The sequence below is a fragment of the Canis aureus genome, chromosome 9, assembly GCF_053574225.1.
Source record: "Canis aureus isolate CA01 chromosome 9, VMU_Caureus_v.1.0, whole genome shotgun sequence".
Lineage (NCBI taxonomy): Eukaryota > Metazoa > Chordata > Mammalia > Carnivora > Canidae > Canis > Canis aureus.
Window position 1 is genome coordinate 75,464,810 of NC_135619.1, and position 21,312 is coordinate 75,486,121.

At 61.5% G+C, this 21,312-nt stretch overlaps 2 long non-coding RNA genes across 2 annotated transcripts in view; one reads left to right on the plus strand and one right to left on the minus strand.

Moving 5' to 3' along the window:
• Positions 1–4,528: 4,528 nt before the first annotated feature.
• LOC144321222 (uncharacterized) overlaps positions 4,529–21,312 on the minus strand; it is a 43,101-nt gene continuing 26,317 nt past the window's right edge. The window contains exons 2-3 of the long non-coding RNA XR_013386978.1: positions 11,576–11,924; positions 4,529–11,254 (exon numbers count right to left, since the gene is read on the minus strand). This is a non-coding gene — a long non-coding RNA (uncharacterized LOC144321222). The remainder of the gene's footprint in view (positions 11,255–11,575; positions 11,925–21,312) is intronic.
• The window catches only part of LOC144321224 (uncharacterized), a 32,638-nt gene continuing 27,176 nt past the window's right edge, over positions 15,851–21,312 (plus strand). The window contains exon 1 of the long non-coding RNA XR_013386980.1: positions 15,851–16,632. This is a non-coding gene — a long non-coding RNA (uncharacterized LOC144321224). The remainder of the gene's footprint in view (positions 16,633–21,312) is intronic.

The window sequence follows — 21,312 nt, forward strand, 5'->3', positions numbered from 1 at the left end:
CCAAGACAGGCTCTGCTGCCCCCACCAAACCACATCCCCTGTCAGGAGGGCACCCCGCCTCTCCAGACTGGACCCTAGGCCTCGGTCTCTTGTGCCCCATGCCCAGTCAGGAAGGAGGGGGAAGCCTTGTCCATGCTGGAAGAACTTGGACATGGCAGGGTCTGGAGTCCCTTTGTGCCCTTGGGTCCTTGGGCCAGGAAGAGGAAACCCCAGAGACCCACCAGGTAGGTGGAGAGTGGGCTCCTCCAGCTGACCTCAGCCCTGTAGACACTTCCCAGGCCCTGCCTGCTCTCGGGTCTGTGCCCACCTGAGAACAAGGCAGGACATTCTTCTCTCCAGGGCCCAGACGGTGTTAGGGGTGGGGAGCAAAATGATTGTGACCAGTGAACCCCCAATAAATAAGGAAATCCGCTGGTCACCTGGCTCCCAGACCGGAAGCCCTGTCATCACGCTGACCTCACCCTTCTTTCTCTACCCCTTCTCCCTAAGGCTCTGGGCTCTGCCCGAGTCCAAGGCAGGTGGGAGTTGCCCCAGAGAGCGTGTCCCCAGGTGGCGGGCTCCCAGCTGCGTGTGGGCGGTGGGCTGACTCCGTGCAGGAAGGAGACGGCCCAACACGCAGCCACTGGCTTTGGTAATGGCTTCGCTCCCCACACTTGGCACCCCCAGACTTCCTCATCTCTTGTGATGTAATCCGGCATTTCGGAGAGAATAGGGTAAAGGCAATTTTACAGCTGCAATAAAACCAGCAAAGTGACCCTCTGATGGTTGTTAATGAGCTCCATTCTATCTCCGCAGCTAAGCAGGCAGACTGTAACCCCACACATGAGGTCAAAACGAGCGCCAGGCCGTACCCAGCGGCCGGGTGGAGCATCACCACGGTCTCCTAATCTCCTCCCGCATCCGACAGAAGCGATCAGAAGATACCTCACAGGAAATTATTTCCCTCCTCGTAACCATAGCAACAGATGAGCACTGGTCTGGCTCAACTTTCCAAGTGAGGGTCTTTGTCAACGAGGAACCAAACCCAGAGAGCAAAGGCAGAGACCGGGTCCAGCTCTATCTCAGACACGCCGTAGGGAGAAAGGGGGGGAGAGGACCCGTGTGGAGGGGTGCGTGAGTCGTGGGCGGAGTGCTGCTGTGGCTAGGATGCCGGTCATCTAAAGGGATCCACAGGCCACCTGGCACCGTCCCATCAGAACCCCAGCACGCCTCTGTAGAAACTGGTACGTGGGTTCTAAAATCCATCTGGAAGTGCCAAGGATCTGGAAAAGGAAAAGCCATCTTGGAAAAGACGAGTGGAGTTGGACTAGCACCACCTGATGCAGGACGTACTGTAAAGCCGCAGGCCAAGTGGAGGGCTGGACCTGGATCGTGAACGGGAGGGCTCCACGACCAGACCCACGAATACAAGGCCCCTTGATTTCTGACACAGGCTCCAAGGCAATCCCATAAAGAAAGGACAGTTTCTCCTGGATAAATGTGTGAAAAAATAAACAACCCCTTCCTCACACCATATACAAAAATTAGTTCAAGATGGATCATAGATCTAAATATGAAAGGCAGATGAGAGAACACCCAGCGGGACACAGGGGAGCAAACCTTTGCGGCCTCGGGGCAGGCAGATTTTCCTTGGAGAGCACACAAAAGGGACCGGCCAAGAAAAAAAAAATGACAAATGGAATTTCATCAAAATCTACAACTTCAGATCTTCAAGACACCGTTAAGAAAACAAAAGGGCAATGCACAGACGGGAAAGAAAAAACAATGATCCGTATATATGTGGATAGACACGTGCCTGCATCTTATATCCCGAAAACATAAAGAATTCTCAGGAAGCAACAATAAAAAGACAAATAACCCAATTAAAGCTGCAAAAGACTTGAACAGATGCTTCACAAAAGAAGCTCTACAAATGGCCAATAAGGGTGTGAAAAGATGCTCGACATCATTAGTCATTAGGGAAACGCACATTCAAACCCCAAGCAGACAGCCCTTTCGCCCACTAGGTTGAGAGCCAAGCGCTTGGGTGGGTGTGGGGGCGGAAGGCTCCCACCCTGCCGGCGAGGGCGCTCAGGGCCCGGCCACCAGGAAAGCCCCCCGCAACGTCCTGCACCAGGTAACCTGCGCCTGCCCTGTGGCCCAGCATCCGACTCCCGGGTATTCACCCAAAAGAAAGGAAAACAGAGATCCCTGAGAATGCTTGCACAAGAAGGCTTGCAGCAGCCTCGTGCGTAATGAAAACTAGAAGCTGCCCAAATGTGCATCCACGGGAAAAGCAGTAAATATGGGCATTAAGTGGGGTACCAGTCGACAAATGAAAATGAATAAACTCCATGAGTCAACCTCAAAAATAGCACATTGAGTGAAAGAAGCCAGAGACAGCAGAAACAGGCTGCGCGATGCCCTCAGTTTGAAGTTTCAGGATAGGCAAAACCCCGACGGGGTGGCTCAGTCGGGTAAGCGTCCGCCTCTTGGTTTCGGCTCAGGTCATGATCTGGAGGTTGTGGGATCGAGCCCCGTCGGGCTCTGTGCTCAGCGCAGAGTCTGCGTCAGATTCTCTCTCCCTCCCTCTCTCTTTCTCTCTCTTTCAAATAAATAAATAAAATCTTTTTTTATAAAAAAAGAAAAGAAATCAGAGCAGTGGCTGCCTGTGGGCCGGGGTGCCACCCCCGGGGCAGTCCACCTCTGGGAGACGCAGGTGCCCTATAGCCTAATGGGGTGTCGGTCCCGTGGGTCACGTTGTAATCTTAGATCTCTGCGTTGCATGCTGATGTAAGTTGTATTTTCTAACAAACAAGGCCACCCCAAAAATGGCTGTGTCAGCAGCACGGAAGGGCCGCCCATCCCCTCACCCGGGGCCAGGCCCAGCGGCCACACTCCACCTCCACCTGGGCGTCCTGGCCTCGAGAGTCGCCGCTGCCCAGACGCACCCCAGTGCCTTTGCTCGGTGCACTTGAGTGGTGGGCTTGGGAGTCATCGGGACCTAAGTGTGAATTTAGTCAGTGTCGTGTGGCCTCAGCTGGGTCCCCCCTGTAGCCGGGGACCACAGCACCCCTCCCAGGGCTGGTGCCCGGAGGCCTCGCTGGCCTCTGGAGGGCTTAGTGAAAGGCAGCGGCCTGCAGCAAACCTCTCCTTACCCGCCTCCCCGGGACACCCCATGCTCCCTGCAGCCCCGCCGGGCTGGCCGGGCCCCAGGACCAACAGCTGCCCCCTGGGAAGGGCCCTGCAAGGCTAGGTCTCGCCCCCACTTCTGATCTTTTCCAAATACACAGCCTCTCCCGGCCTCTAGCCAGCGTCCCCTGCGGTGCCCCCTGTCACCTCCAATACTCTCGATCCCCTGATGTCCGGCTCGGACGCAGCGGCTGCTTCTGCCCCCCATCCTTTGCGCAGCCCCCGCCTCTGGGGCTTGGCTGGGCCCCCGCTGCAGGGAAGCTGGCTCCTGGCCTCCCAAGAGCCACGGTGTGTCCAGGGCCTGCCATCCCCGCCCGCCTGCCCGGGCGCTTCCGTGGGCAGCGGCGTGACACCCCCCCCACACCTCCCGTGAGCCGGGCCGGAGGGGCGGGGGCCGCGGGGCTGCTGCCCGCACAGCTCCCCCTCGCAGCCTGGGGGGCCGCCAGCCCCGGCCAGATGAGGACGCGCAGGCAATTTTCTCCCGAAACAAATGGAGAGAAATTGCTCTAACAGGCAGCAGCCTCTGTTTCCAGCTAATTTCCACATAATAGAATCAAATGACTTCCCTTCCTTTCTTTCGGCTCCTCTGCATAATCGGACAAATTGCGAAAGCGATTTGATTCGGGGGCTCAAACGTAGGGGTAGGGGTGATTCTTTTGAATAGTCACGGACAAATGGTAGGGGGAGGGTGGGGAGGAGACAGAGGGTCCCCACGAAGTGTCGTCTGACTCCACCTGGAGGAGGACAGCTCCTTCCGAGTCCGGAGCGGCGGCCCCTGGGAGGCGGGAGCCCCACGCATTCCAGCACCCCTTCCCACTGGCGAGCGCGGGCCCATCTGGGAAGGCTGCTGTCCGCGTGCTTGGTGCGCAATATGTCCTGTGGGGCTTGCCAGCGGGCTCTTGGCTCTGAGCTGGCTCTTGGCACCTCCAGCCCCGCGCGCGGCCAAGACTTCAGCTCCTGCTTGTACTGCCGATCCCGTCGCGTGGTGAGAAGGCGCTGGCACTCCAGTGCCCGCCCGCCGGGGCCGCCAGACCCGCCAGCTCCGCACATTCCCGGCCCGCAGCTCCAACACGCCCTGCCTGGTGCATGCCATTGCGTGGCGCGGGGCCCCACGGCCTGCCGCGGACGGACGCACAGCTCATGCGTGCAGCCGGGGGGGCGGGGGAGCCGTCTTCCCGGGTGCACCCCACTCCGGTGTGCAAGTCGCAGACAGCGAAGGGAAAGAGTAGCGCGACTGAGGACCTCCCGCTGCTCAGGCGCTGCTGTTAAAGCAAGGCGATATTTGTTTTGTTTTAACAATAGTTATTTTAAAATTATACCGACAGCACAGCCAAAAGGCTCGCTCTTTCCACGTGAGAACCTCCCAGCCCCGTGCCCTCCCCAGAGGGATCCCTGCTCCGGGTGGGTGAACACCTTCCAATCTTTCCAGGTGTTATTATGCAAATGTGCGTGTAAGAACACATGCATATCAATTAGGGCAGTTACAGGACACCGGGCCTGAGGCTGCTGTTTGTACTTAACACACACTTTCCTCTAAAGGAGCAGAGTCACCTCTAAGGTGGGAAATGCCCTGTGTCCCGACATCCCTGGAGGGGAGAGTCTGCTCCTGAGGCAGGTGGGGGGCTCGCCCGACGGACAGGCTGCACTGCAGGCCCTCCTCAATCACCCGGAGCTCAGGACAGTCCGTTCTGTGCAAGATCCAGGACGACCCGACCGCACAGCCTCTCCCAAGGGCTGCGGGATTCAGGATCAGTCACCCGCTCCCCCATCCGGGGGGGGAGAAAGAGACCCAGGCTGGGTAGGAGACCCGCAGGCAGGAGATGCCCAGAAGAGCGGTGGGTCCAGCCACGGGGGCTCTTGGGGGCTCTCGGGGGAGCCCAGGATGTCAGGGGAGAAAGATGAAAAGAAGTCCAAGCCCGGGGGCCTGCATGGGGCCTGGTGTCAGGTGCCCCCAAGGACAGCAGCCAGAGGAATGGTGGTTGGTGGGGGAGGGGAAGGAGGTGGCACTTGGGGCTGGCAGGCAGGCTGAGCCGCGAACGCCAGGTCAGGGACCAGGGGCTCAGGGACAGAGGACAGGCCCGGGGAGCTCGGCTGGGGCGGCTCCAGGCCCGCGGTGACAAGGCTGGAGCGGACGCCCTCTGAAGATGGAGACATCCTGGAGGCTGGCATATGCTCGGCGAACGCAAACTGATTGAAATATCAGCCCGAGAGAGACGTAATTAAGAAGGTCGATGTGTTGCCAAAACATCTACTGTGCTTCAAAGCCAAAAACGTGTAGTTGGGGGACAGTCTGCTCCGCGATAACTCTGCGCCTCCAGGACGGCTAACTGGAAGCATCTCAGTGGGCACACGTCATTCCCCCGTCCTCGGCGGGCACAGGCGCGCCCTGACACTCCACCGGGCTGATGGGGGGCAGCCACCAGGAAACCCTCCATGTCCTCGCTACTGCTGAGAGCCCCGGGGTGGGGCATGCTCAGGCCAAGGAGGATGTGGACATGGGCGGGGGGGCGGGGGGGGATGTTCTGGAAGGCCTGCTGGGGGAGGAGTGCAGTCCCGCAGGACGGAAGGCCTGGGTACAGTGGGGGACCCAGGAAACGGATGTCTTGGGGAAGGGGTCGAGAGCACAGAGCCCAGCTGCCCGAGGCCGACTACCCAATCCGCAGCCCACCAGAAGCCCAGTGGGACGGCAGCGAGATCCACTGGGTTTGGTCGGGCCGTGTCTCTACACGTTTCAGTTTTGTCCTGGGTGTCTTGGGTGGAGGCACCCTGGTGGCACCCCAGCCTGCAGGCACCCCTGTGGGGCACCCAGAAACCCAGTAACTCCTGCCTACAAGGGCTGCCTGGCCGGGGGCTCCGGCCCTAGAGGAGGTGAAGTGATGAAAACATCACCCTCCCGGTGGACAAGGGGTTAATTCAGCCGTGTAATCGCTGGCAGCGGCCTCGCCAATGATTTATTGATTTTTTTTTAAATAAGAATATGTCATATTCTCTGGTGTGGATATAGACCAATTATGTGCGTGGGCCAACTGGATGCGAACTTCGTCCCGACCAGATGCCAGCTGAGATCCGACGCCAAGCGGGAAGAGCGCGCCGGTGATAAAGCACGGCTACCTGACGTCCTCTCGAGTTCACACGCGCCGCCCCCCACCCGGGCCGCGGGGAGCACCCGGGCAGACACGTCGCTGCCCTTCAGGGGCTCCAGGCTGCAGAGGCTCAAGGACCCCCGGCCAGGGGGCTGGGCTCCGAGGAGGCGGGGGCAGCTCAGCCCGGGGAGGGGGTTCAGACAGGGACTCAGGATGAGGACCACTAGTATGGGAAAAGCAGAGGAACACAGTGGGACGCGTGTCTCCCCGCCAGCCGCAGGTCCCCCCACTTCCCTCCAGTGTGGCCACTGCTGACGGGGGCTCCTCCCAGCCTCGGGGGCCCTCGGCCCTCACCGGCAGGGACGGGCTCTCACTACCCAGCCCACTCCCCTTCTCCAGCAGGCAGGCCAGCACTTCCTTGCAGGGTAGAAGTCAGGCCGAACCCCGGGACCCGGTTGGAGTCCAGGGGAGCCCTCCGGGGGCCCCCCTCACCCACGATGGCAGAGGCAGCCTCCCACGCCCTCCCCTCCAGGAACAGGTGCCCCAGCCAGCGCTGGCCTCCCGGCACGTCCTCGCAGTGAGCCCAAAACCAATTTTCAGACATTTCTTTGAAAATCTGCCGGCGCCCCACATTACGGCCCTCCTGGCATCCGAGCTTCCAGAACCAGTCTCCGCCTGGGTCAGAGTTTTGACATCCAGGGTCTTCACCCGATGGACCCTGAGTCGTCCAGTGAGGAGTTAAGCTCTACTCCGGCTGCAGCTCGGATTCGCCGAGGGGGCACGGCTTCCTGATGCTCCGGGATGGATGCGCACTTCCCGTGGGGACCCCGCAGGGGGAGGGGAAACGGCTCATTCCCGCCGTGTCCGGTGGGACCCTCCGGATGGGCTCTTGAGATGAATTGTTCGATGTCGCCAATGTCTTTCCAGCCTGCTGTCCTGCGTGGGGCCCTGCTGGCCGGAGACCCAGTGTGGGTGGTCGCGGGCCGGCTGCAGGCCTGTGGTCTCCGTAGAGCACATCGCGACCCCCAGCCCGACGTACCAGGAAGGACCACCGCTCCCCACTCCAGGGTAGAAGACCGGACTCGACGAGGTCATGCCACTTGGAAAGGCTCACGCAGCGCAGCTGGGCCTTAACCCAGCTCCCGCTGGCTCCCAGGCCGGGAGGGCCGGCCTCACAGGTGGTCCCCCGGCTGAGCTGGCTGGGCCTTCCTTTCCCTTCACTGGGGACCGTCCCCTGTGCCTGCGTATCCCCGGCTGCCTCGTTCGCGATGGGCCCGCTGGCTCTGAGCTCTGCCATCTTCTGACACCCACTCTGGCTCCTGCAAACGCAGCCAGAGAACTGAGAGCAGGGGCGAGAGCCTGAGCCAGGAGCTGAGGACATGAGACGCACCTGCCCAGCCACGGCCCCCAGGATGCTCGCACGGCCTCGGGTGACAGGAGGTAAGCAGCGGCCATACACCCTACTTAGGGCATAATGAGGAGAGCCTCAGAGGGCTCTAGGAGCACCGAGGAGGCTTCTGACTCAGCGGGGCCTCCAGGAAGGCTTCCATGTGGACTCAGAGCTGGGGCCCCCGGAGCAGGACTTGCCTGGTGAGCTGCTGCACGGCAAGGGGCGGGGGCTTCCTACCTGGGGAGGCAGCTGCTTCGCGGCTCGCTGGTCAGTCTCTGCAAACCCACAGATGCCTCCGTGCCACCGGGGACAGGGTAGTTCTGCCAAATGCTGACCGGCGTTTGAACGCAAGCCGAACGCCATCAGATACCCAAGCTACCCCGAACAGTAGCGGGGTTTCTGAATTTGGGACCAAGGAATCGGAGCTCTTCCGGAATCACCAGGGTTACTATTATGGGCGCCTCTGTGGCACGTTCCGCGTGCCAGGCACCACTGAGCCTCCTCTACCAATCAGCTCGCGGGCATTTTGCTCTCCCTGACACCAGGGGCTGGGCTCTCAGTGGGCCTCAGTTTCTCCCTCTGCACAACAAGGATGATGTACTCCATGGCCTCCGTGGCCCCCAGGCGCTGGCCTCGACGTGTCGTGGCATTCCCAGCATTGTTGAGCCTGGGAAGCCACCACTTGGAGGTTCTCCGGCTGCAGTGAGCTCCTCAGCCTGCCCCCCGACCCTGAACTTGCTCCCCGGAGCCGGGCTGGGAGGGCGGCCCCGACGGGTGCAGCTGCGGGTGCCACCTGGCACAGCGTGTCCGGGAACGGGGCTCACCCTCAGCCTGGGCCTGGCCTCCATCCTGTCTGGAGCACAGAGGCCTCCGAGGGCAGACTCCTGGAGCAAGGGAGCGTGACCCCAGCCAGGGAGGGGATGTTAGAGACCCCCCCTTCTCCGCCAGCACCTCCGTTATCGCCGGGGCAGAGAATGGAGAAGGTGTGACCAGGGCTCCTGCCCTCCTGAGGCTGCGAAACAGGATGACACCAGTTCTACTGGGTCCCAAGCACAGCTCTGGGGCTAAGTGTCCTGGGGGGAGGGTTTGGGGGAGAAGGAGCTAGAAAGGCTGAGGTGGGGGCCTCTGGGGGGCTCAGCGGTTGAGCGGCCGCCTTTGACTCAGGTTGTGACCCCAGGGTCCCAGGATCAAGTCTCGCATCGGCCTCCTTGTGTGGAGCCTGCTTCTCCCTCTGCCTGTGTCTCTGCCCGCCTCCCCCCCCCGCCCGTGTATCTCTCATGAATCAATAAATAAAATCTTTTTTTTAAAAAAATGGTTTTGGGACGCCTGGGGGGCTCAGCAGTTGAGCACCTGTCTTCAGCCCAGGGTGTGATCCTGGAGACCCAGGATTGAGTCCCGCATCGGGCTCCCTGCATGGAGCCTGCTTCTCCCTCTGCCTGTGTTGCTGCCTCTCTGTGTGTCTCTCAGGAATAAATGAAATAAATAAATAAAAAAGAAAGAGAAGAAAGAGAAGAAAGAAAGAAAGAAAGAAGGAAGGAAGGAAGGAAGGAAGGAAGGAAGGAAGGAAGGAAGGAAGGAAGGAAGGAAGAAAGGCTGAAGGGAAGGGGGGATCCGGGCGCCCCTGGGGTCCGTCTCTCGGCCCCCCTGCACCATCCAGCGGAGCGCCCACCCTCCCCAGGAAGCTCCAAGCCCAGGGCTAATGCGACGCCCCAGCGTGACCCTGTTTCCTGTGGTTGCCACCACGCGGTGCACCAGCAGCCCACACCCTGGTGGCCCAGGCGCCCCGGGGGGCGTCTCCCAGGCAGGAGCACGCGGGCAGCTTCCAGAAGGCCCGGCGGCACGCCACCACAGCAAACCTCTCCCCTCCTCTGCGTCTGGAGCGCAGCCAGGGGGCGGCTGGACCTCTCCCGCCTCTGCTCCCTGTCCCTGGGCGCCCTGTATCCTTCGGTGTCGCACCACGCGCTCGGGAGCCCCTACAGCCAGCACTTCCTTCTGTCACACGTCCTCTTGTCCTCTGCTGTGTGATTTCTGGCTCCCGAAGAGCCTGGCTGACAAAATTGGCAGCAGAGAGGGCCCTGGGGACGCGGCCACCACGGCGGGATTGCAGGCTCCATACGTGCTGCTTCGCGCCTCCGAGCAGCACACACCGAGCTCCTGCTCGTGGGAAACGGGGTGCGGACAGCCGGGGCGCAGCATCGCCGTCAGCCAGCACCCCCGCCCCCAGCATGTGATCACGAGGAGCCGACTGTAGCATGTTCCTGTGAACAGGACGTCCTGGGAGAGGGGACAGGACCAGCATGTCCCTTCAATGGGGTCCTGGTCCCCGTCCTGGTCCCCGTCCTGGTCCCCATCCTGGTCTCCTTCCTGGTGCCCGTCCTGGTCCTTTTCCCTGTCCTGGTCTCTGTCCTGGTCCTGGTCTCCATCCTGGACCTGGTCTCTGTCCTGGTGCTTGTCCTGGTCCCCGTCCTGATCCTTGTCCCTGTCCTGGTCTCAGTCCTGGTCCTGGCTTCTGTCCTGCTCCTGATCTCTGTCCTGGTCCCTGTCCTGGTCTCTGTCCTGGTCTCCATCCTGGTCCCTGTCCTGGACCCCATCCTGGTCCCCGTCCTGGTCTTGTCCCTGTCCTGGTCTCCGTCCTGGTCCCTGTCCTGGTCTCTGTCCTAGTCCCCGTCTTGGTCCCTGTCCTGGACCCCATCCTGATCCCCGTCCTGGTCCTTGTCCCTGTCCTGGTCCCCATCCTGGTTGAACCACAGCCCAGCAAGAATCCACTCCTTAGCCGCTGAAAACCAACACATCACACGGTGTCAGAGAGTGAGGAAGTGCCCCAGACACACAGACACACCCCAGACACAGAGACACACACACCGCCGATACACACACGTACAGACACATGCACACAAACACCTACACACATGGGCACACACACGTACCACAGACACACACATGGACACATACACACGTGTCCAATGGCCAAAGCTGCAACAGAACAACAAAACACAGGACCGAATTTTAACCCAAAGCGCAACAAAAATTCACAAATTCCCATTGATATAAACAGATGACTACACTCACAGTGGGGGGCGAGGCAGACTCTCTGCAGACGAATTCGATGCCCTGCGCGGATGCCCCCTCCTGGGGCAACTCCCCCTCCAGGCGAGGAACCGGCAGCGCCCTCAGCAGGTGGCCAAGGCCGACGCTGCAGCGACTGGCTCCATTGATCACGTGCACCCGTGACCTGGTGAGAAGGGCACCCCCTCCGTGGTCTTCTCCCTAAAATCTCCCGCCAGAGTCTAATCGGCCAGAGAAACATCCCACAAGCCCCACCCGGGATCGTCCCAGCCCTTCTCAAAACTCACGATCAACAAAACGAGGGAAAACCTAAGAAACCGTCAGTTTCTTGACGGTTCAGACATGACTGACTGCGACGTGGTGTCCCGGGTGGGACCGCGAAGCAGGGAACGGGCGCGAGGGGAGGGCCCGGGACTCCGGACACGGTGTGGGCTTCGGTGGCAACGACGGTCCCTACAGGTTCATCCGCTGTGACAACCCGCCGCCCCCTGTAAGACGTCAACACCGATGGACTATCTTCAACATCTTTCTATCTAAACCTGTCCTAAAATAAAAAGTTCATTAAATAGATAAATAAATAAATAAATAAATAAATAAATAAATAAATAAATAAATACAATACAATACAATAAAGTAAAATAAAATAAAAATAAATTAATAAAAATCAGGGGCAGCCCGGGTGGCTCAGCAGTTTAGCGCCACCTTCAGCCCAGGGCATGACCCCAGAGACCCAGGATCAAGTCCCACGTCAGGCTCCTTGCATGGAGCCTGCTTCTCCCTCTGCCTGTGTCTCTGCCACCCCACCCCGGGGCTTTCATGAATAAATAAATAAAATATTTTTTAAAAAAAAATCAGATCATATAACTTACATATGCAGGTTGCTGGAGGGCGAGGAGGCCGCCTTTCCGGACGGTGACCACCAGCTTCAGGTGGACGGTGACCCTGGGACTCCAAACACGACCGTGACCCGTCAGCCCAAAGGGGAGCTCACTCACGGCGGTCGGGCAGTTGGTGGCATCTTCCCTCGTCAGACGTCGCCGTCGGGGAATTGTGACTTTGGTCAAGTTACTTCCTAGCTCGACCCGGCGTCGTTGGAGCGGACTTCGCTGCGCGCAGGCCGAAAGCTCCGGGTTGCTGGGCCGTGGCCTGGGGCCATCACGGCGATTCCTTTCTTCTTTCCTCAAGGGCCGAGCGGAAATCCTGGAACTTCCCGCCTTAAGATGGAAAACCAGAAGCAAAACGGCATTGCTGGAGGGTCTGCCGGAATGACCCCCCCCCGCCCCCCAGGCCTGGCCCCGAGGGTGCGCGCGCCGCCCCAGCCAGCTGGCCACCCCAGACGTAGCCGCTCCTGGAAACCCAGCCAGAGGGGACAGTGCCCTGCTGCCCACGTGCAGGATCTGTACCCGCCGAGGGACACGGCTCCTCCCACCCGGCACTGCGCTCCCCGCAGGGCAACCTCAAGGGGTGCGGGAGCAGCTCCGAGCCCTGCGGGGCCTGCGGTCCACACCCCGGCCTGGCCTCCAGCCTGCGCCACCGGCCCCACTCCCGGCCCGTGGGGTCCGGATGTCCCCCTCGTACAAAGCGTCACCCCGTTTCCCTGCACCCCATGAGCGGGAGGTAAAAGACCTCTAAATGCCTTAGCGAGATGCACACACCCTACAAGATGGGACACAAACCCCGCCAAGCTTCAGGGTCCCTGCCGGTGACGCCGGCGGTCCCCACACCGCGCATCATTGCCAGCTGCTGGCCCTTGGCCGTGGTGGCCTCCGTCCCAGCGCTGGGTCTTGGCTCACTCCGTTTCTTCCCGGAGGATCCCCTCGCTGTCTCCCTTAGCGAAGGAGGGAGGCCTGATGCCACATTTGTCTAAAAATGCGTTTTATCACCTGCATTCTCAGAGCATAGTCTCCGGGAGACAATTCCGTGTTTTGAGTTGCTTTTCCAAAGACAGCACCCCACGGCCTCCTGGGTTCCCGCGTCTCTGTGGAGGAGTCAGTGGTGCGTCCAGCTGTCCCTTCCTGCAACCGGACCTGCTTTCTCCTTGTCTTATGTTTTCCAGGTTTTCACGTAAGAGCCTAGAGGGCCTGCGGCTGTTGGTTCAGCCCGAGCCTCGGGCACCCGCGGCCGGATGCTGTCGCCGCTGCCCTGCAGTCAGAAGTCTATCTGGGGCCCCGCAGCCCGCAAGCCCTGCCCCTACAGGAAAGCTTACAGGGGCGGTCACGGACACATGAACGCATCATCGGGCCGGTTTGGGGAGCGAGTGTCCTCCCACCCCGGGACCATCTCGGGACACACCAACGGGGCGTCCTTCGGGTCACCTCCAGGGGAGGGCTGGGCCACCCGGCTTCGTCTCCCTGGAGTAGCTGAGGCCCATGCGCCCAGGTGAGAGGGGTCCAGCGCCAGCCTCTCCTTCCCTCCCTGGCTGGGGCCTCTGTACCCCCCCACACACCCAGAGGCATCCGGCCAGCAGCCATCCTGGTCCCTGGGTCAGACTTGGGACCTGGCTCTCTTTCCCCTCCCTCCCCAAGACCCTGGGCCTGTGCTCACAGCCTCTGCCCCCACCCCTCCTCCTGCATGCACGTGCTTCAGGGTAGCATCCCACTCAGGTCTGTAGGGTAAGGCGTGGCCTTGGTGGGCCAGGGGTCCCCTCGGGGGCAGGGGTTCCCTGAGCCAATCACTGGGAATAGAGATGCTTAAATGGGTAGAGGACTCTGCAACCGGCCTTAGGATGGAGACCCAGTAATGAAGTCCGCCCTCCCCCCTCCCGGCCCTCCCACCTTCCTCCCCCCGGCTCATGGGCTTCAAACAAAGGTCCTGCAGTCCCATGTGGCCCTGACGATGAATGAGCAGCAACCTCACCTGAAGCTACCTGGTACCCAAAAGACAGGCAGTCTGGGGTCTCTCCGGCCCCCCTGAGATCCCTCAAGACCAGAAGAATCCCCCTTTCACTCCCCTCACAGGCTTCCCGTGACTCTGGGCCCTGAGCCGAGGCCTCCACCAAGCCGCCGCTGCTGCAGGCCTGTTCCCAGCACCCACTGGCCCGGCTGGGCCCTCAGGGGCTGTCTGGCTCCCCAGTGACCAGTGTGGGCTGCTGCTGTGTTTTGAGAGAGCCCACACCTGCCCTCTGGGGACGGTGCAACATGCCCCCGAGACCCTGCACCAAGCCCCCAGGTCGTCCCTCCTCCACCCCCCCAGCCCCGAGCCCCCAGCCCCCTAGGGCTCCATTTCCCTCCAGTGTGAAAAGTCCTACCGTTCTCTTTCCTGGACTTGGCCAGGCGCCCTCAGTCCCCTGTCCTGGGCCTCCTCCGAGGAGAGGGCGGGTGGGGGCAGACGCAGGCCCCCTCCCGCTGGAGCTCAGTTCCTCCCTGGATGAGGCAGCGAGGCGTCCTGCCCGCCACAGGTGGGGCATCCTGGCATCCCGGAGAGCTCAGGGGTGCAGGAAACCGGGAAGGCGTCGGCAGGTATGGGCCGTAAGCCTGGCCTCTGCTCCAGCCAGACCCGCTTCTCACCCCTGGGCCCCATTCCCCCCAGTCCCTCCAGAGCTGCTGGGGTGGGCCCTCCAGCATCACAATCCCTCCTCAGCACGGGCCTGGTGGACTGGCTCGAAGGAGACCCAGCCCGGGCCTTGGCCCGTCCCCAGCGGCTCTGGCGGTCATTCCCCATCCTGTGCAGCGCCTTCCGATCTGCGAGCCCTAGGGAGGGACCCACAGGACCCACAGGCTCAGCCGCTCCTCTGCGGTCTGCAGAGGGCAGCCAGGACCAGGCCCGGCCAGCTCTCAGTGACGGCCAAGGCCAGGGTCGGAGCCCTGCGTCAGCCCGGTGACCTCACGCTGCAAGTCTGGTCACAGCTACGGGATCTCTCTCTGGAAAGGTCAGCTCTGATTCGCAGCCCTCCCTGGGGATCGAGAACAAAGAGCCCGATGCTTGCTCTTCTCCCTGGGACTGTGGTGGACAGAGACCCTCGGCCAGCCCTGGCTTCTCTGCTGGTGGCTCAGGGACGGTAGGCAAGTGTCCAGTGGCTCTGAGCCCTGGTGACTCCTCTCCCCGCTGGCACGGAAGGGCCGCCCCTCGACGGGGAGGGGCTCACAGAGATGCGACCTGGAAGGGGGGGAAGCATGTGGCCGCCCACGCAGGGTCATTCTCACCTGTGAGAAGGGGCTCCTAGCACCCGTCCCGTGGTCCCTGGGAGAGCCGGGCACCATCTCACAGACAGACAACACTGCAGGTCCCTGCGAGCAGCCCCTCACCGAGTGGGGCTCCTGTGACCCCTCGTGCCCCTGCACCTGTGAGGGGAGGCGCTCACGAGAGGCTCGGGGCTCAGGGGTTCAGGACTGGCCCAGGCACGGCCACGGGTGGCAGGGCTGGGACCGGCCCCCTCCTCGCACACCTTCGGGGGCGGCGGCCCGAGCGCGGGTTCCCGAGCGCCTCTGCACTGACAGGCGGGCCGTGGGGGGCCCCGGCCGGCGGCTCGCGCTCCGCAGTCGGCTGGCAGGCGAGCTGCTCCCGAACGAGGGCTGTGCACCAACAGCGACGACAAAACACTCAAATCGCTTCAAGCTGTTGGTTCAGAGCCGCGGAGTCCGCGGAAAACAAACAAACACAAGCTCGAGAGCGTCGTGGCGCCTCGTGGCAGCTGAAGCGAGCGATGCCGCGTGCTCGGCGGGCGAAGGGTGGGCGGCGGCGTGAGGCCGTGGGGCCCCCCCAACACCCCCCCACCGTCGTGTGCACACAGCCGCCCCCACGCCACACCAGGCACACCCCGGACGGCTCCCTGTCACCCCCGGAACCCAGGAGCCAGGCGGGGCGGAAGCCTTGTCCCGGGTGGGGGGCAGGTCTCTCCAGCAGCCCCTAACCACGACCCAGAGGGGAGCTGGGCACCTGGCGCTGCTCTGCACCTGCCCCTGGGGCCGCCCTACCAGGTGACCGGGGGCGGGGGGGCGGGGGGGCTTCACAACAGAGGTCCTAGAAGCCGCAAGTCTAACTCAGGGTGTCAGCAGGACCGAGCTCCTCCCGAGGCTGCAGGGCAGGGTCCTTCCTGCCCCTCTGGCTCCTGGGGCTGCAGTGTCCGGGGCTGTGGCCACGTCGTCCCAAGCCCTGCTTCTGTCTTCACACGGGCCCCTCTGTCTGTCTCTCCTCCAGATGTTATCGGACACCTGTCATCGGATTTGGGACCCACCCAGGGAATCCAGGGTGGTCTCCTCATCATAAGCGCTGGGGACCCGGGAGCACCAAGTCCCCCTCAGACCCTGAGACCACGTGGTGGGAGAGCAGCGGCCTCCCCAGAGGCCAGCACAAGAGGCTGTGGGTGGGGTGGGTGCCTCCAGATGGGGCTCTCCGGAGCCCCTGGGCTCTGGTCCAGCTGTGGCCGTGGCCGAGGGCAGATGACAGGGGGCAGACAGGTGGAGGGACCGGGCCGACGGGCACCCCGTGCTGCTCCTCAGGGCAGCCTTGCTACAGGGGCCACCGCCGTCACGTGGCGCCAAGCCCATGGGTCTGTGCTCCGTTGTCCCTTCCTGGTGCCTGGTTCCCACCCGCCAGCCCCCATCTCTGACAGGTGCACCACCCAACAGTGATCAGACCCAGAATGAGAGCATTTAAAGTGGGAGGGGTCCCATTGTTTTAAAATGTGGGTGTTGTAAACGACATGTCTCATGGAGACATTCGGGGTGACAGGGAAAGGGAGAGGAAGAGGAGGGCGCTGCCCGGCCCTGCTGAGTGTGCAGAGCCACCTGCCCGCTGGCCCTCGTGTGAACGCTCACGCCCCACAAGCAGACGTCAGCAGGGAAGGAAGGGACGCTCTGGGTCCATCCCCAGACGGGGAACAAAGAGCCCATGGACGGTGTGCACGAGCCTCACAAACAAGCTGAGTGAAGGACGCGAAGGAAAACCCACTCTGTGGGTCCACCCAAGGGACTCCCGGAGCAGGTGAGTGAACACAGAGACTGACCAGACCACTGGGTGGGCGGGGGGAGAGGGGAGGGGGAGGGACAGGAGGGGAGAAGGGGGGGAGGAGGGGAGAGGGGGAGGGAGGGGGAGGGAGGGGAAGTGGAATCATCATGGGTGGGGAGTGAACACAGAGGCTCTGACCAGACCACTGAGTGGGTAGGGGAGGGGGAGGGGAAGGGGAGGAGAAGGGAGGAGGGAGGAGGAGGAGGGATGAGAGAAAGGGAGGAGGAGGAGGAAGGGAAGGGGAGGAGGAGGGGGAGAAAGGATGATGGAGGGGGAGGAGGAGGAGGGGAGGGGAAGGAGGGATGAGGGAGGGGAAGGGGAAGAAGGGGAAGGGGTAGAGGGGGATAGTGAACTCAGGGACTCTGGCCAGACTGTGAGATGGGGGGGAGGGGGAGGAGTGGAGAGGGGAGGGGAGGGGGAAGGGGAGGGAGGAGGGAGAGTCCTCCCTGGGGAGGAGGAGGAATGAACACAGACACTCCCAGCAGACCCCAGGGTGGACGGAGGATGGGGGGGAGGGGAGGGGAGGGGGGTCCCCATAGGAGGCGCCGGAGGTCCCTGCTGCTCCAGGCCCCGGGCTCGAACTCCTCTTGGTCACAGGCCTCTGACCGCGCCCACCCGCGTGCACGGCCGGGCTCTAAGCAGCCCCCGGCGCAGCCGTCTATGCTCACACCCGGTGCAGAGCGTGTGTAAGTCGCGAGCCCGCAGCCCACGCAGAGGGCCAGCCGCGCAGCTTCGGGCGCAGATGGAACCGCGCACGCAAGGGACAGACGCCGTGGGCTGGCGCGGGTGGAAGGCGGGGAGCTGGCGCCTGCCTGCCGGTGGCTGCCGCGGAGTGTGGAGCCCGGCGGCCTGAGCCTGGGGCAGCGGGCTGGCCCCCAGCAGGAACCCATTTCCCACAGCCCTGGGGGGGCGGGCTGGGGCGAGGCCTCCTCTCTGTCCTGGCCGGTGGCCGCTGGAGCCTTCTCTAAGGGCCCTGAGGCCTTCGTGGGGCTCCACCCGCCCACCTCAGCACCTCCCCAGAGCCGCCCCCACACACCACCCCCTTGGGGGTTAGGATCCGACATAGGAATTCGGGGGGTCACAAACATTTGGACCCTGGCGGGCGCTGTCACCAGATACCCTGAGCCTGAGTCACCTGCTGGTGCCGAGGGCTGGAGCGTGGTGGGTCCGCAGGGCCGGGGAGGGCACTGTGAGCGCTTTCAGAAGCCCGGCCCCGGCCTGCACGCACTTGTGCAGACAGCGCACGCCCGGACACCTCGGGCCGTCAAGGATCTTGTGTAAAAGAGGAGGGACAGCCCGCCCAAGCGCTAAGCTCAGACAGAAAGGGTTCTACTGCTCCAGACCCCTGACCTCCTGGGGGGAAAGGGGCCCCGGGTGGGGTGAGGGGGGGCTAGAGAAATCCCAGGGGCGGTGATGGCCTGGTCAGCCGAGGAGAAGACCAGCCACGGCTGGACGTGCCTCTGAAGGCAAGGGGTGTGGGCGTGAGGAAATCGCAGAAAATAGAAATGACAACTACAGTATAAAAATAATCAGGAAAAAAAAAAAATAAAAATAAAAATAATCAGGAGAAGAGGTGCCGAGCTCAGACGGAGAAGATCTAACACGTGTGTGTGTGTAGACGTTTCTGGAGAAGAAAGCGGAACACGCAGGACAGGCAAAGACAGTCGGAGCGCACCGGAACACGTGCTGCCCATCCTAAAAGGAGCCCCACGGTTCCGCGGGATCAGGGGACCTCAAGGGCCCCATCGCCTACGCTCAGGTGACCTGACCACGAAGTGCGGCCCTGGGAGCCTCACCTGTCTGCAGGTGCAGGAGGCGGGCGCCCGGGTCCCCAGAACCCGGAGGCAGACGTGGAATCTGGATGGTGCGTCCAACAAATGCATTAATGTAAACTGAGGAATCCGTGACGGTGCTGAGGTCGCGTAGAGGGACAAATGTCCCCATCCCCGGGAATCCCACACAGACGTACTTAAAAGGGTCGCGCTACCTGGAGCTTCTCCTCAGGGGGCTCGGAAATCTTAGGGGCGTCTGCAAGCGAGAGCGCAAATGGTAGAGCGCACGGGAGGGAGTAGTCGGGGAACCTGGTAAAGGTGCTTGGCTCTTCCCGGTGCTGTTCTTGCCTTTACTGCTTCTGCGTGGGTTGGACGTCACTTCTGAATACAGCACCCTGAACGGAGGGGGACAGGTGCGCCAGGCTGCACAGAACTTGTAGGCCCGCCAGCGCCCCAGCTGTCCCGCGGCCGCAGGCGGCACCCCGCGGCGGAGCGCACCCTGGGACCGGCGGTGGGGTCCGCCTGGAGATGGGGGCCTGGTCCCGGCGCAGCCACGGAGCCCACGCTCCGCTCTCGGGGCACGCACAGAGCTGGGGTGCTGGAGGGGTGGGAGTCACAAAACAACTTCCAAACTGGAGACGTGTGGCTTAGGACAGCAGTGGCTCCTCTTACGGTTTCTCCCGGTTGTTCTTGGCGGGAGCTGGGTGGGGGCCACTGTCCTGGGTGGCGATGACAGCTTAATTGCACGTCGGTTTATCTTGTGACCTTCATGCCCGTGACAGGTCATGCCCTTTCCTGTGCATCGCGACCCCGTGGCCCAGGCGATTTCCATCCGCATCCCCCGCAGTCTGACTGCGCCACGTGGAGCGCGGTCCTGCAGGGCGCTGAGCGGAGTCGGCCATCTGGAAGGGGCCGGCGGCCCGTTTTCGGCTTCCTCTCAGGTTCCTGTACCGCTCCCCCCTTTTATGAGGATATGCCTCTTCCCAAAACTAAAGGGGAGAAGGTGCGCGCCCTCACAGCCCCCCACCCCTCCACCCCCACCCCCAGTCCGAGGTCGTTGAGGCCAGGCCAGCAGGGTCCCTGCCAGCTGAGCACCTGCACTCCCGCCATGGGCGGGGTCTGCACCCACAACACTTGCATCCTGGAAGCAGTGTGTGTGGACGATCGGGTCCATCGGTGTTTCAAGTCCAAGAAAAAGGTGTTTTCCCAACACTGAATCCTAAATAGAGACCTTTACGTGGCTTCCAGTGTCCTCAGGTCCACGCAAATGGCCTTCACCAGGGCTGCCCCACTCTGCACAGCAGTGCCCACGGGCAGCGGCACGTCTTTTATGTCTTTTCCAGTAGACTGTGGTTTTTAGAAGACAAAACAGAGCACCCCCCCCCCAGCCCCGTGACCCACACAGGGTGTCCCTGTGACCGAAACCTTCTGTTACGGTGGGGCTGCTGCCACAATGAATGAACCGCTCCCGATGCACTAACTACAAGTCATACTTCATCCCGATTCCCTAGGCGCCCCCTGCCTTCCCCGGCCCCAGGCTCCCGTGTCACCAGAAATGTTCCAGTCTGCCTCTGGTTCCTGGCACCTCGATCCTAAAACCCGCGTAATGTCTTGGGTGGTAAGGGAGCGAGGGAAACACAGCCCATCAGTCTTACCTGAGGTGACTGTGGGGTCACTAGAGAGCTAGCTGGGCTGGGGGCTGGGGGCCCGAGGAACCAAGTGTCACCTCCAGCCTCTGACTTCTGAGAGGTGAGAGGGAGTGGAGGTTGAGTCAGTCACCAAAGTCCAGTGATTTAATCGATCGTGCCCACGTGTTGGAACCTCTAAGAAAACCCTGACTAATGGGTTCAGAGAGTTTCCTGGTTCGTGAACATGTCCGTATGCCAAGGGGGTGACACGCCCCAAACTCCACGGGGACAGAAGCTGCCGCCCTTGGGGCCCACCTGCATCTGGTCCTCGGTACCTCTTTATCTGGCTGTCCGCCTGTGCCCTTTACGATAGCCTTTATCATAAACCAGTAAATGCAAGCAACTTGTTTCTCTGAATCCTGAGAACTGTTTTAGCCAACGATCAGACCCAAGGACATAGTCACGGGAATCCTTGACTTGTATCGGGTCAGAAGTGTGGGTGGCCCAGACTTGTGACTGGGGTCTGGGACTTGAACCCTCGACCTTTGGGGTCTGTGCAGAGTCTGGGTTGTTAGCGTCAGATTGGACTAAAGGGTAGGACACCCTTCGGAGCCTGCAGAGAACTGTGTAATTGGTTGGTGTGGAAAACCCTGCGCATCTGGTGCCGAAAGTGTTCTGTGTACGTAAAAAACCATCCTGGCCATGGAGAGGTTGATCTCAGACTCCTCTTGGTTCTGATGACCTCGACAATCTTGAGGATTACCGGCCAGGTATTTTGTCAGGTTTTTCCAGATTCTGCTGGGATTCGATGTCTTTCTCACAGTTGACTGGTGCTGTGGGTCTGGGAGGCAGTCACAGAGGTTGTCTCATCTCGTCCAGAGAGCACACAAGCAACATGACATGTCACCATGGGCATTGGCCTTGGTCACCAGGCTGGGGTGTGTTTGTTGGGTTTCTCCCCTGGAAGGTGACTCTTTCCCTCCCCATCTACAGTGTCCTCCGGAAGGGGGTCGCTCTGTGCAGCCCACACCTAAGGACGGGGCCGTCCCTCGAAGGGGGGAATCCTCCTTCAAAGGGGAAACATCTACATAATTATTTGGAATTCTTCTGCGTGGAGATTTGTCTCTTCTCTCCCATTTAGTTATTCAGTCATTTAAATAGGTTCAGACTCATGGATACTTATTTTATTGTTTGGAATATAACCCATTACCATTTATTTTGCTGCTCACATTCCTCCAGCTTGGGCCCCTGGGTCC